General features: G+C 33.4%; 1 long non-coding RNA gene across 2 annotated transcripts; it reads left to right on the top strand.

The window, feature by feature from the left end:
* The first annotated feature begins 3,498 nt into the window (after window positions 1-3,498).
* LOC102152825 lies at window positions 3,499-8,861 on the top strand. Of its 2 annotated transcripts, XR_005357316.1 has the most exons (3): window positions 3,549-3,633; window positions 7,033-7,148; window positions 8,498-8,861. It is a non-coding gene; the product is annotated as an uncharacterized LOC102152825 (long non-coding RNA). The 2 variants fall into 2 exon arrangements; XR_005357317.1 differs by lacking the exon at window positions 7,033-7,148 and having other exon boundaries at window positions 3,499-3,633.
* Window positions 8,862-17,515: the final 8,654 nt, after the last annotated feature.

The following is a 17,515-nucleotide window of genomic DNA, read 5'->3' as shown; positions in this document are numbered from 1 at the left end:
AACTCCCCCCAAAACTGAAATTATCTTTTTAAACTCTTTTCTTTGATAGGCACTTAGTTTAACAGAGATATAAGAATCTCAGGAAGAAACTTCAAAGCCATCAATAGAATTTTTTTAAAAACGTTATTTCAAGATTTTGGCAGAAGATAATAGTAAACCTAGGCCATATAAAAGAATTATAACATAAAAGAAATTTGAAAAATGCAATCTCAGAGTGTAGTTTCAAAATTTGGAGATGAAATAAGTTGGTAAAAAATAATCATGAATGTTAATAAGCATAAAAATATTAAACTCATCTGTTGAAAGTAAAAGACTCTTACGTTGGACTATAAAGAATTCTAAGTTATCTTTCTTATAAGGGACACTCCTAAATCATCTAAACACATTTGCATACATACAATAGAGCTAATGGAAAAATAAATTATCCCACAGTGGTTAGCAGATATATATATAGCAGATATATAGCATATATATATATATATAGCATATATATGTATATATATGATAGCATATATATATATCTAAGCAGTTAGATATTTCATATATATATAGTACCATTCATAGAATATAATAGAGAAATGGTTGACAATTCAGAATGGTAACAAATGATATGAAGTATTTGGATATTTTTGACCAAAAAATACCAAAGGCTGTATTAAAAACTATTATGTCAGAAAAAAAGACCTGTAAAAATAAACTAAATAGGAAAATATTACCCTCCAGGTAAATAAACCCCTCAATAAAGGAAAATAAAACCCTCCAAATTCACTTATAAATCCAAGGCAATTAACCAAACACTACTGGAAATTAATTTTTAAATTTGACTGAAGTGATGTCAGCAAAATAGGAATTTCTAATGCTTATCCTAACTTTCTAAATGGAGAGTTAGGAGAAAGCTAACATCAACTATAATGCAACACTTCTTCCATTAAAAGAACTAAAGAGACAATCAATAGCAGTGAGACATCCATAGTTGTATTTGGTGTGTTTATTCCAAATTCCTCACAGTGAGGTTGGCCCAAACTGAAGTATCATGGGAATAAATTGAGCACTCTACACATACGTTCTACATTTAGAATTCTTTCTTATGCATTATCTACATTTCTTAACTGTTTTATATAGTTTGTAACCCAGCTTCAAATGTTATATCTCTTTTATTAATGTGGAAAGACAGACCAGGAAATCACATGCTTTGATATTAATCACATGGCTAATGAGAGGTGGAACAAGATTTCAATCTGTTTTCTAACTCAAAATAAGTGTTTTCATTTATTTTCTCTTAAATTTACATAAATGTGCTGATGCTTTTCTTTCATTCTTTTCTGAAATTTTCTAAAAACATTCACATTGAGAAAGGATTTGCATTTGGGAATGGAGATTTGTGATTAATCCTGTGGAGGGAAGATCAATGGTATTGTTTCAATAAAGTTTTTAAAAGTTAATAGCACTGGTGATAGGTTAAATATGTCCACAACTGTTTCTCCCGTAATGAAGTAGAGTTCTATTTACCCAGTTCTTCAATGTGGACTGACCTTGTGACTTGTGATGACCGACGCACTGGGTCTGAAAAGATACTGTATGACCTCTGAGTCCAAGACTTAAGAGATCTTGTAGCTTATGCTTGCCCTCTCAGAGTATCAACTGCTTGTGCAGAGGCTCAGGATAGACTCCATCAGGATGAGAGAGCAAATGGAGAGAGATACTCTGCTATCATAGGCTTGCCAGCTATTGAGGTTAAAGCCCAAAACGTGTGTGAGGCCTGCAGAGCCTCATGGCCCCACCTGACATAGCTAATGACTACAAATTCTGAGTGAGCCCAGCTAACAGCTACCCCAGAACAGGAACTAGCTGCCCAAGTGGAGTGGTGCCCACATTGCAAGCCACCAGAATCATGAATTAACTAATCATCACTGGTCTAGGCCACTGAGTTTAGGGGTGTTTGTCATGCAGCAATAGATAACTATGACATGGTGAAAGCATTTAGGCTTCATAATGGACCATCATAATAACAGGCTTCATATTGGAAGGATTTATATGAAAAGTAGAAATAAAATCTGTTCTCATTGGAAGATAATTGGATGATTTATTAGTGATGAAGATTCATTATTTCTGAGTGAATTTGAATTGTGACAAAAGCTAAACTGGGCAATGAATTACATAAGATGCTAATGCACAACATTTACATAAATACTATCTTATAGACATTACACAGTACTCAGAAAAATAATTTGTAGTGTGTTATTCCATTATACAAATAGAGAACACACAAGAAAGGAATTGACTTTTTATAAAGGCATATATAAAATGAAAAGCTGTTATTAATTCTTCTAGTCTTATTATGCTTTGGAATCTTATCCATAAATATGCATTGAATCAAATAACTTATATAGCCATGTATTTTTGTAAAGTGATAGATCAGAAGCCTCCAGTCACCACCTTCTTCTTCCATTCTCCAGCTATTTCATTGTCTCTCAACATATAAATCAAATTTTCAGTGAAAACATCATAATTTGAAAGCTATTTATATATAATTATGGCTTTTGCATTATCCTAAGACACGTGCACATAATCAAATTACACTTGAACCAATAATTTACTAAGAAAAACATAGCTGCTTTTATAACATTGCTTTTCTCTATACAAAAGGTTCCAGATCAGAAACCAACCAGTGTTACTACTAGAATACAAGACCAGTATAATCCTGAAGAATCAAAATGATTGAATTTCTTTCTGTTTCCAATTAATCTATTACTTATTAATTAGCATAAAAAGATATTATAAGGAGAATGCCAAATAATATAAAGGGAAATAATGTAAGTAACAAATATAAGGAAGAGAATTAACAAATCTAGAAAAGAATCAGATGCAATTTATAACATAAAGTCAATAAAAAGCTAACGAGGTGGGAAATGTACTATTTCCAAGTGTCTATTCTGGTCCATAAATATCACCTGGGACTTTACAGAGGGTGAGAGCCCTGGAAAGAGAAAACAGGAGCATAAGGGGGAGAGGAAAGAAGGGTGAACAGAACTGGGAAAGAAATCCTCTGGTTACTGATGATAGCCATGGCAAGGAATAAACTAGTTTCCCTGAGGTATTGATTCTTTCATAGAAATGGTGACATATGAGTGAAAAAAAAAAAGAGTGAGGAAAAAATTTAGATGAGAAGACACAAGAGAGTCTTACCAATAAGTTGGACAATTTGCAGAGGTCAGAATGTCAATGATTGTTTAAGTTCCCATTAATCAAAGAAGAGAGCTTTATTTAATAAATGGGATTTTCACCAGCAACATCAGAAAGGCCATGAATTAAAACTATGGCCAAATTAGCCTAGAGTTCTCCAGGCCCAAACTAAAAAAGTTTAAAACATACCAAATGATCTACAGGTCATCTAACTACCAACCAGAAGAAAAAAGTCCAATCTTCTTATGAAGGGAGAAAAGAGAGGGAAGACAAAAAACATACTTGATGTTTCAGAAAAAAAGATGAGTAATTGTCCCATATTTTCTACATAGGAGCTCTGTACCTCTGAGTCTCTTTTCTAGCCTATAAAATGGTGATGACATCACAATCAGTTATTGTAAAGAACAGAATGACACCTGAAAGGTCTTTTGAAAGTGTACGTAAATAAAGGTAAGGTATTGCTTGTATATTATCTGTAACCTATTTTATTCTCTTTATTATTTCACTCAATGTATCAGAACTCTGTTATTTCTTCTTTATTAGCTAGCTTCTTACCTCTGTTTTTCTCTTAGTCACCAAACTTTCTTTTTAAATCTTACTAGCAAAAAAAATAACACTATGGAATAATTAAAAAAAAAAAAAAGCAAACATTCTACTGTAAATCACTAAATACATGTAAGGTATGAATGATGATTTTCCTTTTAATTTATAATATTAATGGGGTCCCAAAAGACAGAAGACTAAAATTTTATATACAATGTTTGGAACATTGAATGACATTTTTTGTGTATGCTTTTGTACCTGGGATGATTTTTTGTAAGATTCAAGATCCTTATCATTACCAGTGGTTAAAAGTGCCATCTAAATGGGACTGAGATATAGAATGATTAACTACACAGAATATCTTACCTGCAATGGTTTTCGTTTCAGCACAATCTACAAGTGAAAAATTTGAAGCAAACTAAAAAATTTAAATCAAAGAGATGGTTAAGAAAACTATTGTGTAACCTTTATGAAGAACAGTAAATTTTTATCTCAAAACACTAAATTTTTATCTCAAAAGTACTCATCTCAAAACTAAATTTTTATCTCAAAAGTACTCATCTCAAAACTAAATTTTTATCTCAAAATTATTTAAACTTATTTTTCAAATATTTCACGATATTTCACGATAGGGCAAATGCTTATATTTAAGTAGAAAAGCAGAATAGACTACTGTATGTTATTATTACCACAATATTAAATGAAAAAATACTTCTTCCATTTCCTAAACTTTATTGATTAATACTTTCTTAGGATTTCTAAATTATGGATGCATTACCTCTTTCTTTTTTCCATAATTATTCAAGTGTGTTCCTAAGTACCTCTATTTATGTTCAACTGTACTGGACACACACATACTATTATTCATATAAATTTTTTTGTGAGTTTTATATACTCATTCAATATTTGAAGGAAATTTTCATCTATAGTATACCGTTCTGCCATTCTCTTCCTCAAAAATCCTCAAAAAAGGTTTTTATTTTTAAGAGGAAGCAAGGAAGGGGCATACTATTCCACAGAGTTTTCAGTAATGACAATAGGAAATGGTTTAGTGCCCCAGGGACATTTCTATGTGAAACTATATCCCCCTTTTATTCTCAAATGTGAAAATAAAAGGCATAAGCCCTAAAATAAATTTTATTCTATATGAATAATTCTACTTACTTTCTTAGTATTATTGTTTTTGCAAAATGATATATTTTTGAAGAATGATTTTCTTAGATTTCATTAGGCTTAAGTTAATACACTCTCAAATTAAAATCTTGCAAAAATGAGATGATACTACAGTATATTTTGTTTTTTTTCATATTCATTAAAATATATTTGATATATAACAATGTGTAAGTTTAAGTGTACCATATGATTTAATATATTTATATAACGTGAAATATTTACCACAATAAAATTAGTTAATACATCACCTCACATAGTTACCTGTGTGTGTGCCTGTGTGTGTGTATGTGGTGACAACATTTACGACTGACTTTCTTAGCCATTTTCAAGTATGCGTCATAGTATTGTTAACTGTGGTGATCATGCTATACGTTAGATTCCCAGAACTTACTCAACTTAAAGATGGAAGTTTATGCCCTTTGGCCAGTATCCTCCCATTTCGCTTAACCCCAAGTCCCTGGCAATCACCAACCTACTCTCTGTTTCTATTTTAGCTTTTTAAAATTCCATATACTCCAGTACATCTTTACTTAAAGAAAATATATTCTTGGTTGGAAAAAGCAATTCAACCAAGTTTAACTTACTTTCTTGATTGAAAATAATAACTTCCTTATTGAGAATAATTAAGAGATCAGCATCAAAGCACTTCACACTTAAAAATAATGTCATATTTCCCATGGCCATTCTTTTATTTTCCACACAAAATTAAGTGTAATTCAAAAATGCTTGCATCTCTCTTAGTACAAAGATACATATGAAACATATCACAGTAGGTATGTGATACACATTTGACCTTAAAAACAGAGCTCTGTGAATCATTAGTTAAAATCACCAACATCAAACAAAATAACTCCCCCCTAGCTTTCTTATCTCAATTTTTTGTTTCTTTTCAGTGTTTTCCTTTTAAAATATATCAGTATAGTAAGATATGAATAATTATGAATAAATCATACTCATTCCTAATATTCATATTTCTGTATATTCAACAATTTAAAGAAGATATGTCATGTTTTAGCCCTCTACTTGAAACTTATTGACAAAACACAGTGGTATTCTTATGAACAAAAATATACAGAAAATGCTAACTTTAGCAAATTATAGCATTATTCTTATGAAATGTTCAGGGAATTTCAGCTTTTAATATTCACTTTAAAAATCAAGTGTTAATTTTTTGAAATTTGACAAGACAGCGAAATTGTTACTGGTTGTAAATGACTTGGATCCCATTTTTCCCTTCTTATTCTAATAAACTAATGTCAAAATATGTAAAAGCAACGTAGTCATTAATGCTAAGTAGGTTCCTAGAATTGATGACAAAGAAAGATTCTAATTTGTATTCAGCTACAATTCTAACAGAAAGCTGAATTTTTGTAGAACTAATTTCAAAAGAAAGCCCGATGTACTTATTATGGTATAGTTTCATTAGGAAAGAAAATGCTCAACTAACTCCAACTCTTTAAGTAGTATCAAGATTGTAGATCTTATCATGCTCTTAGATATTTATCAAGATTGTAGATCTTATTGTGGTCTTTTTAATTTTTTTTTATTTTATTTATTTTGTATTATTTTTTATTTTTTAATTTTTTTTATTGTGGCCATTTAAGAAAATAAAACAACCTCCTGTCTCAGGGTAGATTCCTGAAGTGTAGCATTCCTCATTGTTCAGAAACTTTAAATATATTTTCTTCAATTAATTATATCACTTGCACTCATTATAGTATTAGGCTTGAAGGTACATAAAATATGTATTTTTCCTACATGTATTCCTCCATAAAAGATTCTCCTTTATCAACATGTCTTCATAATTTTGAAAGAATATTAAAATTGGACGTTTTACAAGAATAAACAAGAAAAGCAGATAAACTTTGGTGTTGCACTTGTTTGTACATGTTTTGTGGTTGCCCTATGGTTTTCAGGCACTCCTTTTTTCCTTGGTACTGGTGTCTGCTGCTAAAGTTTAGTAAGGATATTTATATGCTGCTGTCATTTATTTATTTAAAAAGATAGTAAAATTTGTTATGAGCTCCAGAATGAACTTATTTAACTCACCAGTTACTTCTGCTGCAAGAGAACAGACCATGCTCTTTCACTTTATTTATTTTTTTCTTTCTTTCTTTCACTTTAACTCACCAGTTACTTCCACTGCAAGAAAGCAGACCATGCTCTTTCACTTGAGCTGAGAACAACTACATTAATAGAAAAATTCTGATGGTACAAGGGGGAAAAAGCTATGTAAGCCTCATACAATAGTAAGCATATGCTACTTATCATTGCTTTATTTAGTGCTTAGAGTCATACCATGAGAAGTAGTTATATTCCCCTTTTAAAAATAGAAGCATTGACATCCATTCACAGAAGTTAGGTTCAATGTCCAGGTTAATCAGAAAGAAGGGAGGGATGAGAATCCAAACCCAGACCTGGTGCTTCCTCAACTACATGTTAGATTTAATATCAATAATATGAAAAAGAGAATAGTTGTGATCAGTAGAGGTGGTTGTAGAGGATCCAGTGCCCTAGAACAGATGATTTAACATCTGAAACAGCAGAATGAGGAAGTAAGAGAAGCTCACATGATGAAACTATTAGGATGGAATCAGTGCCAGTCTAGCCAATGAGATTCCTCATGCACTCATATCAAGATATCCCCCTCTTCTCACCTTTCCTCCTCCTCCTTTTTCTCTTCTTCTCTCTCTTCTTCCTCATTGTATGGCAACTCTGGCTTCTCCAAGTGATTCTTTCATGTTATCATAAAAGTTCTCCATGCATGTGTAGCTCTGTCCATGGAATATACTCTTTTTTTTATTCTTTTATGTCTATGGCCAGACTTAGGTTAGCCTCTACTAACAGACCACATGGACTCATCCTGATCCATACTTCTCTTAAAGAATACACAGCTGGGCCACAGTGGTGTCACCACAGATCATGGATTTGATCTCTATTGCTTTGATAGAACCTGAGTTCCCTGAAATCTGCTGAGCATCAATTTCACTAACTTTAATTCTGTTATAATATAACCTATTTCACAGGACTTATTCAAGAGTTAAGGAAAATAACGTTTATAAAACAAATAGCTCATAATCTATGTTTAATAAAATATTTCTAAAATTTTCATGTTTATTCTAGTTTTTCCCAATTCACCTATCATTCTTTCTGAGGACTACCATTTTTTTTTTTTTTGAGCCATAATTCAGGACAATGTCAAAAAAAAAAGTTTTTCCTAGAAGATATCTAGCCATAGAGATAATATATAACCTTTTTATGATTTGCAATTCACTCATTTTCCTTATGTTCTTTATCTTTGGGAGAACCACAGGCACATGAAAATCAATGATCTCTTCTTTGAGAATTAGTTATAATGTTTTTCATTGCCTCCTTCAGTGTTATAAAATACAAATAACTGTAGGATACGTGCACAACTTTCTAACTCCTTATCTCCACCATATACAGAAAATGAGTAGGGCTCAAAACTAGCCTATGATCATGGATCATTTTCCAAAGGTCCTTTCCCAAAGCCATGATACTCTATAGTCATTGATTATATTGAAATTATTTCATTTCTTATTTGATAATGATCTTTTTGTTCTTCTTTCCTTTCCAGCATCCAGTCTATTTGAAGAAAGCTTGTCTTGCTCATGCTTTTACAGTTAAAGCTGATGGATTTAGTACAGATTGTCCAAGTCATTTTATCTTTACTTACAAAGGAAACCTACTGGTTGATGGAACGATGCTTGATAACACGAACAGTGCACTTCATTTGTAGTTATTAAACACTCAGCAGGCTCCTCACCACACTGACATGAGTTCCCCCGTCAGGACTCCTGTGTGACATGGCCCCACTGTGTAAGATGCCATTTACTGAAAATGAGAATTCAGCTTGGATCATTAATAAATGCCATGATGCTCTAAAACAAATACATCACTTGTTCTATGAAAAATAAAATGCACAGTCCAAGGACAAACAACACAAGCTCTCTTGCTTAGCATTTTAAAGTTTGTAAAGGCTTAACGGGGCATCTGGCTCTGTCTTTTATCTAAATACAAAATCCCTAATAGATCATGAGATGGTATGAGTCCAAATTAGCACAGCAAGGGAGATAAACCCATACGTCACTAGACTGACAATTTTATACTGAGAGGAAAGCTCTGCCTTTGACTTACTGTGTGACTGGACATGTTACTTGAGCTCCCTGAGCTTTTTGTTCTTACATCTGTGAAATGGGTGTAAGAATAAATCTACTATTTCCCAAAGTGTAGTTAGCAAACAAATAGTGAGTTAAGAGCTTATTTTAAAAGTCAAAGTGAGAAAACTTCTAAAAACTCCATAATTTTTTTTTTTTTTAGTTTCACGAGAACTAGAAAAAAAAAAGAAATAAAATAAGCTATATCCTCATTTTTTTGCAGGATAACATTTTTCAAAAGGAGGAATACATAAAGATATTCAGTCTTATTGAATGTAAAAATACCTGTAAGTAAATAATACCCAGCTGACCTGCAAATAAAAAAAAAACACTACAGTTGTACATAATTAAAGCATTTGGGAAACTTTCTGGCATAACCAAAGTTTCACTGTTGCAGTTATTATTGGTGGTGGTGGTGGTAATAATAGAAGTAGTGAAAATAGTAAAAGTAGGATATTGACTGCTTCCAGTTATGAGGTGTTGTTTTGCTTTAAATTCTTTCTACCCACTTCTTCCTTGCAAGAAATTAAAAATAATCTTAAACGGCACCTGAGTGGCTTAGTCGGTAAGTGTCTGACTCTTGATTTAAGCTTGATCCCAGGGTTGTGAGATCAAACCCCACACTTACCTCTGTGCTGGGCATGAAGCCTACTTAAGATTCTCCCTCTCCCTCTGCCCTTGCCCTCTACCTCCCTCTCTGTCTCCCCATCTCTATGATTCTACAGTATCATAACAAAAAACCCAAAAGCTAACACTTTAAACCTTAAATTCCTTCAATTTAGATGACTATCATCACCACCCATATATGCACTCCAGGTTACTAGCCCCATGTAGCTGGAAGGATATCCTGTCCAGTAATTTCAAACAGTAAATTCATAGAGCTAATGCACTCAGTAGTACTAAAATACTAAATAATATGATTCATGTGCATACACTTCTGTAGTCCACAAATTGTTGGCATCTATCATTTCATTTGATATTTACAATGGTAGTAGAGGCAGGCAAGTAATAATATGCCCATTTAACAAGTGAGAAAGATGAGACCTGGTGAAATTAAATGCGTGACCAAAATTCACACAAGTTGTACTGGAAACAGAATTTTCCCTCATTGTAAGACAGAAACAATATTAGAATTTTGTTTTGAATAGAATAGCCTGAAAATGTTGAAAAGCAACATAGAAAGATTTTGTATTTTGAAATCAGTTTTTCCCTGTGAGTTTATTTTCCAAGCAATAAAATTTTATTTTGAAAATCTATGTGCTTTTACAATTGTAGAGAAGTTTGTCATGTGAATGTGGTTATAGTTTGGTTGATTTGCCTGAGAGACCAGATTACTCAAATATGTAAACACACATTTTCTAGGGATTCATAATGCTTTGCATTGTGCAGTGGTAGAGATGTGAGGGATAGTCCTTGTTTCATCTTGTTCCTCCTGTACTGACCTTACATTTATTCTTTGAGAAACATTCAAAGGAATCTCCTATTTTTGAAAATTATCTGTTTGATGTTTGCATTATGTATATTATATATAACAAATGAGAAATATAAATATATTTAATGCAAACATGTCAAAATAGACTATACATGGTTAAAAACAATAAATAAAAACTATAAAACTAAAGGGTTTCACTACTTTATCTATCCTGCAAACATGTTCACCTTTTCTGATAATATCTTTAGGTTATTTTCCTCAACACATGCAGCCAAGAAGATCTTCCTTTTAAGGGTAGGATCTTGAAATTGCATTTACTTCTTTATTTCAAAGACTGAACATCATTAAGTATTCAGAGAAACTTAAGCAGGTGTCATCAATCTATTCTCTTTTAAGGAGGAATGGAACTAAATTATTGAACATAAAATTTTAGCTTAAAAAGGACACACTTATAATAAGAACTACATTTACTCTGTGCCACAATGTGCTAGATACTATCCCAAGAATTTTGCATGTAATAATTCAATTAAACTGAAAAAAATAGGAACTCATGATTTACATTTTATAGACATGGAAACTGATACAATGTGGTTAAATAATTTATCTAATATTGCATAATTGCTGAGTGGCAAATTGTAGGCAAATGAATTACCACCCAAAGATATTTACATCCTAATCTTTGGAATGTGTAAATATATATATTACATAGATGGCAAAGGGGGATGGAAATTGCATATGGAATTGTTCTGTTAGTTTCAAGAGAGGGAGAATACTGTTCATTATTCAGCTGGACCCAATATAATCACAAGGATCTTTAATAAGAAGCAGAAAGCAGAAGAAGAGTCAGTGTCAGAGTGGTGCCATGTGAAAAGACTTAGCCAGCCATTGTTGGTCTAAGGTGACAGGTGGCCATGAGCCAAGGAATGCAGACAGCCTCTTGAAGCAGGAAAAGACACAAAAATGGATTTTCCCCTATAGCCTCCAGAAAGAATGCAGCCTTGTTAGCACCTTGACATTAACTTATCAAGACTCATTCAGATACCTGACCTCCAGAACTGTATAATACTAAATTTGTGTTGTTTTAAGCCACTAAGATTATGGTGATTTGATATAGTAGTAATAGAAAATTAATATGCAAAATAAGGACTTCTTTCATTTATTCTTCCTTTATGAAATCTTTGTTAAGTTCCTGTAATATGTTAAACCTTTGTCAAAGTCCTGTAATTCTTCTAGTCCCTTAGGATACATTACTGGACAAAACAGGTAAATGTTGTTCTCATAGAGTTTACATTTTGTTGTAAGTGAGCTGCAAAAAAATGAAGCTGGGTACCCAAGTTCCAAAGGTCTCATCTTATCTTATCCAATCTCCAATGAATGTTATCCTGATCTCTAACACTGAGAAGCTATATTCTGGAATAAAGACATTTTAGGCAATAGAACTGTGTTTATGTATTATTAAAACACACTTAGAGTTCCCTAACAGCACATATTTACCAACCCTATATCACACCCTGGTTTAACTCACTAACTTTTGTTTTGGTTCTGCTGAAGCAGGTACCAGGGATATAAAGAAAGTAACTCTTAAATATTATCTCTGGAATTGATTTTAATAAGCATTCTGAATAAATGTAATTTATTTGAATGTACTGTGCCAGGGGATGTAAACCACTGATTTTATGAAGACATAAAATTGTGGATGTTGAAAATATGGAATGCGTACATCTGTATTATAAAAAAAAAAGAACAGTTGAGTTTGATTCTTAAATACCATGAAAACTTGAAACCCATCTTGATGATAAATTTGATAAGATTATTATATTTCAAGTATTAAAAAAAGTGATAAAATTTCATCCTAAGGCAGTTATTTTATGGGTCATACTTCTGAACATGCTGCAAACCTCATAAATCATGGGAATTCAATTTTAACTATACCTAATTATCTATGGATTTACCATTTTATTTTCATATAATGCCATGAAAATTGCTGTGTATTTGAAAACTTACACCACTCAATAAGTGAAAATATATTTTATGGAAGGAGAAGCTCTGATGAGAGATATATTCATGAAAAACATCGAAATATCACAAGTCATAAACAACTACAAGTGTTTGAGGCTTTTCTCTGAGGTCACACAAATGTAGTCACTTGAAAATAATCAATTTATTATATTGAGTCTTTAATACTCAATTCAAAGTTTTTAGCTGAAACAGAAAAAATGAAAATGGGGAAGAAAAAACAATAAAACACTACAGGATTCTCTCTTTGTGCTGCAGAGTTTGAATGTTTAAAACAGGGGAAATGGGAATACATTTATACAATATTAGTAAGCAAAATTTAACAGGTAAAGTCAAAGTCATAGTTTTAAATGACTCTTTAAATAGGTGTCTGAGTCCTTAAACAGATGCGTTGTAAACTTTTATAGTGATTTTCTTTTTAATTCCAAGGGTTGTATTTTTTGAGGTATATATTTAATGTGCTCTGATTATGTATCAGCCACTGTGAAAGATGTTGAAGAATAAAAAGGTGGGTGGGGCGGTCTTTGTAGTTTGTATGCTTTGGGAGCTTAGTGTAGTGCAGTAGTTTTATTTTTAAAAAAATATTTTATTTATTTCTTCATGAGAGAAACAGAAAGAGAAGCAAAGACATAGGCAGAGGGAGAAGCAGGCCCCTCACAGGGATCCTGATGTGGGAATTGAGATTCCCCGGGCCTGGGAATATGCCTTGAGCCAAAGGCAGACACTCAACCACTGAGCCACCTAGATGTCCCTAGTGACAGTGATTTTAAATACTGTCTTTGTTGGCTGCAGAAAGTTGACTTTTTGCACCCCATAGGAGACCTGACAATCTCTGGAGATATTGCTGGTTGTCACAACTTGGGGGTAGGAAAGTTACTGTAGCCATATAATGAATAGAGTCAAAGAATGCAGCAAATCATCCTACAATTCACAGAACAGGTTCCTACAACAAAAAGCTATCCAACCCCAAATGTCAATGGTGCCAAAGTTGAGATGCCAGGACTGTAGAATAGTACCAGACTGAAAGTCAGGACACAGAATGGTCAATTACCTTTGATATTTGGAAGGTGAACCCTGGAGGTAGGAAGGGCACAGTTTCAAGAGTTAATCAAAGAAGGAGGAAATTCCTTTATGAAGATATATTACTGAGTTTGCTGAGGTCACTACTGTGTGAAAGAATGGCTATTTTGGTGGTAACTTCATAAAGACCTCAGAATTCTTCCCAAAGGGACCCCTGGGTGGCTCAGCAGTGGAGCATCTGCCTTGAGCTTAGGTCATGATCCTGGGGTCCTGAGATGGAGTCCAGCATCAGGTTGCCCATAAGGAGCCTACCTCTCTCTCTCTGTCTCTCATGAATAAATAAATAAAATCTAAAAAGAAAAATAATTCTTCTCAGAGTTGTACACCTTGAATAAAGAAGGTTAGGGACATTTATATACAGAATGTCATTCATCCTTCTCTGAGAATTTCCCCCAATGTTAATTCTCCAGAAATTCAGCCTTTCTTGCATAAAAGCCGAGCGCTGGCAGAGTTCCCTACTTTGGAAGACGCACTGGACCTGAAAATGTGGTGTTCATGTTGGAGGTGGGATGCAGGCATGAAGGGGTAATTCTGAGCCCCCACTGAACCATCTGCCACAGAAATCAGATGTGAGCTAAAAAACAAAACAAAACAAAAACAAACAAACCAAAAACATGGCAAGGCCAATAGAGGCCTTCTCTCTACATCTTTATTTTTTTTTAAGATTTTATTTATTTATTCATGACAGACACAGAGAGAGACAGAGGCAGAGACACAGGCAAAGGGAGAAGCAGGCTCCCTGCGGGGAGCCCTATGTGGGACTTGATCCCGGGACTCTGGGATCTCTCCCTGAGCCAAAGGCAGACGCTCAACTGCTGAGCCACCAAGGTGTCCCTCTACATCTTTAATAAAACATGGTAATGTTTTCAACAATAACTTTAAGAATGTATGCAAAAGCACTATAAATACAAAATGCCAAAATATCACATTAATCAGGATTTGTGAATAATTTTATATTAACTGTGAACAATCTTACTAAACATGAAATTTAAGTACTCCTGATGGTTAATGGATGATTGAAGGTCAATAATTAACAAAAACATGCACATGCAAACCCAATAAATAATAGATAGCTGACAAAGATCATTGAAAACTAGGGGGTAAAAAAGAAAACTGGGGCTTAATCCACCTGTTAGTATGTAGTACTGTAGAAGGGTTACATAATTTTTTAAGCAGACAGATCAGAGTTCAAATACTGTCTCTGAATGAGCAAGGGCAAAGTGCTAATTAATTTGAGCTTCTTTCTTTACCATCAAAAGTGCATGTTAATATGCTTAGACAAAATTATTATTAGGAATGAATAATTTATTAAAAACTTGACAAGAAATAACTGTCAAGAACTATGAAAGGTCTCAGACTTTATTCTACTTGCAAGCTAACAAGTTATCCTGTCACAATTCTGTGGATGATTGTAGAAGACATGAGACTCGTGGGTTAGAGATGAAAGTTTATTACTCACAGAAATATCAGTAGACAGAGTATCAGCATTTTCCCACCATTTCCCAGCAGCCCAGTTCCCACAGGGTGACACAAATACGACCAAATAACACCTGCACATCGGATGGGCTGTGTTATAGGAAGAGGAACCCTGAGCTTAGGGAACCTAAATTTTTTTTTTTTTTTTTTTTTTTTTTAAGAGGAGGGCAGTGAGCATGCTAGCCCTTTGTTTGAGAGGTAGACACTGTTTTTATCTTGAAAGATTGCAAACAACTCTGCCCTTTGCTCCAGATCTGGGCACTATATCTAGCACTGCTGTTCACTACCTGGACATCTTTTTTTTGTTTTTGTTTTTGTTTTTGTTTTTTTGTTTTTTTTACTACCGGGACATCTTAAAAATAGTCTGGGACAAAGTACTCTCAGTACTTTGAGCACAAGATGTGTGGAAACATGAGACACCCATGGGGAATTGTTTCCCACAGCAGCTACTCAACATATTATTAATTCGTTCTGTTTTCAAAGTAGAATACTTCCTCAGAGTAAGAATATACTTGAATGTATCTCTTTATATATTCAATTTTATACCAAGGATTATTTGCAAAATTAGGAAAAATGTTAGCCAACAAATTATTAAATAACTAATATAAATGATATGTGATGAACATTGTGAGAAATTTTGTTATTGACACAACCAATACATTTAATGGTAGAATTCAAAATTTAAATTTTGTTACTTAGAACTCTTTAAGATGTAACACACAAAGAACATCAGGGTGCCTGGGCGGCTCAGTCGGGTAAGGGTCCGACTTGATTTTGGCTCAGGTCATGATCTCAGGGTGGCGACCTGTGTCATTGGGCTCTTCACTGCTGGGCATGGAGCATGCCTGAGAGATTCTCTTTCTCCTTCTGTTCCTCCACCCTCCCCCGACACATTCTCTCCTGTGCTCTTGCTCTCGCATACCGAAACAAAACAAAACAGGGATTCTTAAATCACTGATAAACTGTTGTATCACTGAAGTGCATCAGGAAGCTTGAAGTATTAGAATGAAACAAAGAAATAAAAAACACTCTCCAGACGTTCTCTTTGTCTCCAAATTTTGTTCCTCTATGGGTGTCAGTTTCATAGCATCATTATTCTCTGACTCCAAAGACCAAACTTCTCTGCTTTTCTATTGTACATATTAGACACTAGGCACCACTTCACACGGTTCAGTTACAGTCTAGAAATCTAGACTTTTCTTCCATATGAAGAATTCAGGCACTTAGAAAAGCAAATGATATGGCCCTTTCTGTTCTAATCAATTATGCAAGGCTCAGGGATGTGGCACATGGTGGGATGCAGTTCGCATCACTCAAAATGCATTTCAAGGTACCTTCTCTGTAATTTTGAAGGTAGGAAAGAAGGCAACAGAGAGGTGGCTGAAAGCAAGGTCAGCCTAACCTAATAACTGTTTCTCACCTATTTCCACTTTTAGTATGGCTGGTGGCTGGTGATTTCTTTTAGTATTACTGGTGGCTGGTAATTTCTTTTCAACTTAAAATACAGAAAGCACGTTTTATCTTATTACCAATAAAGAGTGGAAAAGATCAGTCATTTTCATCTCTGCAATCCTAAATGATAACCCCGGCACAAAAGAGTTCAACTATCAGTCCAAGTAGCAACTTAATTTCTTTTGAATAGACACCCTATCAGTCATAGAGTGTGTCATTAACAATAACATCTAAATAACATCTAAAAATGTAGAAAACATTTTTCAGTTTACAGAGATTTATTCTCATAATTGCATTTTTTTAAATTTGTTTTGGTCAGCCTGGGTGGTGAGCTATCAATTTTGAGACTGTTAAAAGGAAGAAAAAAAAAAAAAAAAAAGAAGAGGAAAGAAAAAAAAGAAAAATCACGAAGAACATAAGCACTATAAACATGATAGTAATCTATCTAGTGGGTCATAGGGAAGAGTGCCCATTTTTGAGGAGTTATATTTCTAAATAAGTGCTAAATATTTACTCATAGAATAATTATAGTTAATTATAGCTTGGTATACTTTCACATCTATTTAACAGACATTTTGCAAAGTCTGGTATTTGCAAGATAACTAATATGGTAGTTGTTACCAGCACTACTAATGAGCAAATATTTAAAACAATGTAAAAGCATTGTTAGTTATGCTAACTTTGACATCAAATATCCTTATCAAATTTACTTTTGTATAAAATACTAGCCACTTTGTTTTACTACTAAAGAAAATATATATACAAAGTACTATCCTATTTCTACAATTTCCAACTACATAACGTATAGAATACATGGCTCAGATTTTTGCCACCCTCAGAATTTGAAGGTTACATAATTTGTCTAATAAATGAGCTATATAATATAATAGATGCTTATAAAATAAGCTTTGAGCGACATTATGGTTTGTTGAATTTAAATATGCATTTATTTTGGGGGTGACTTAATGATCTCTTGCATACA

Source organism: Canis lupus, chromosome 3 (assembly GCF_011100685.1).
Source record: "Canis lupus familiaris isolate Mischka breed German Shepherd chromosome 3, alternate assembly UU_Cfam_GSD_1.0, whole genome shotgun sequence".
NCBI lineage: Eukaryota > Metazoa > Chordata > Mammalia > Carnivora > Canidae > Canis > Canis lupus.
This window is presented reverse-complemented; position numbering and strand designations above follow the sequence as displayed.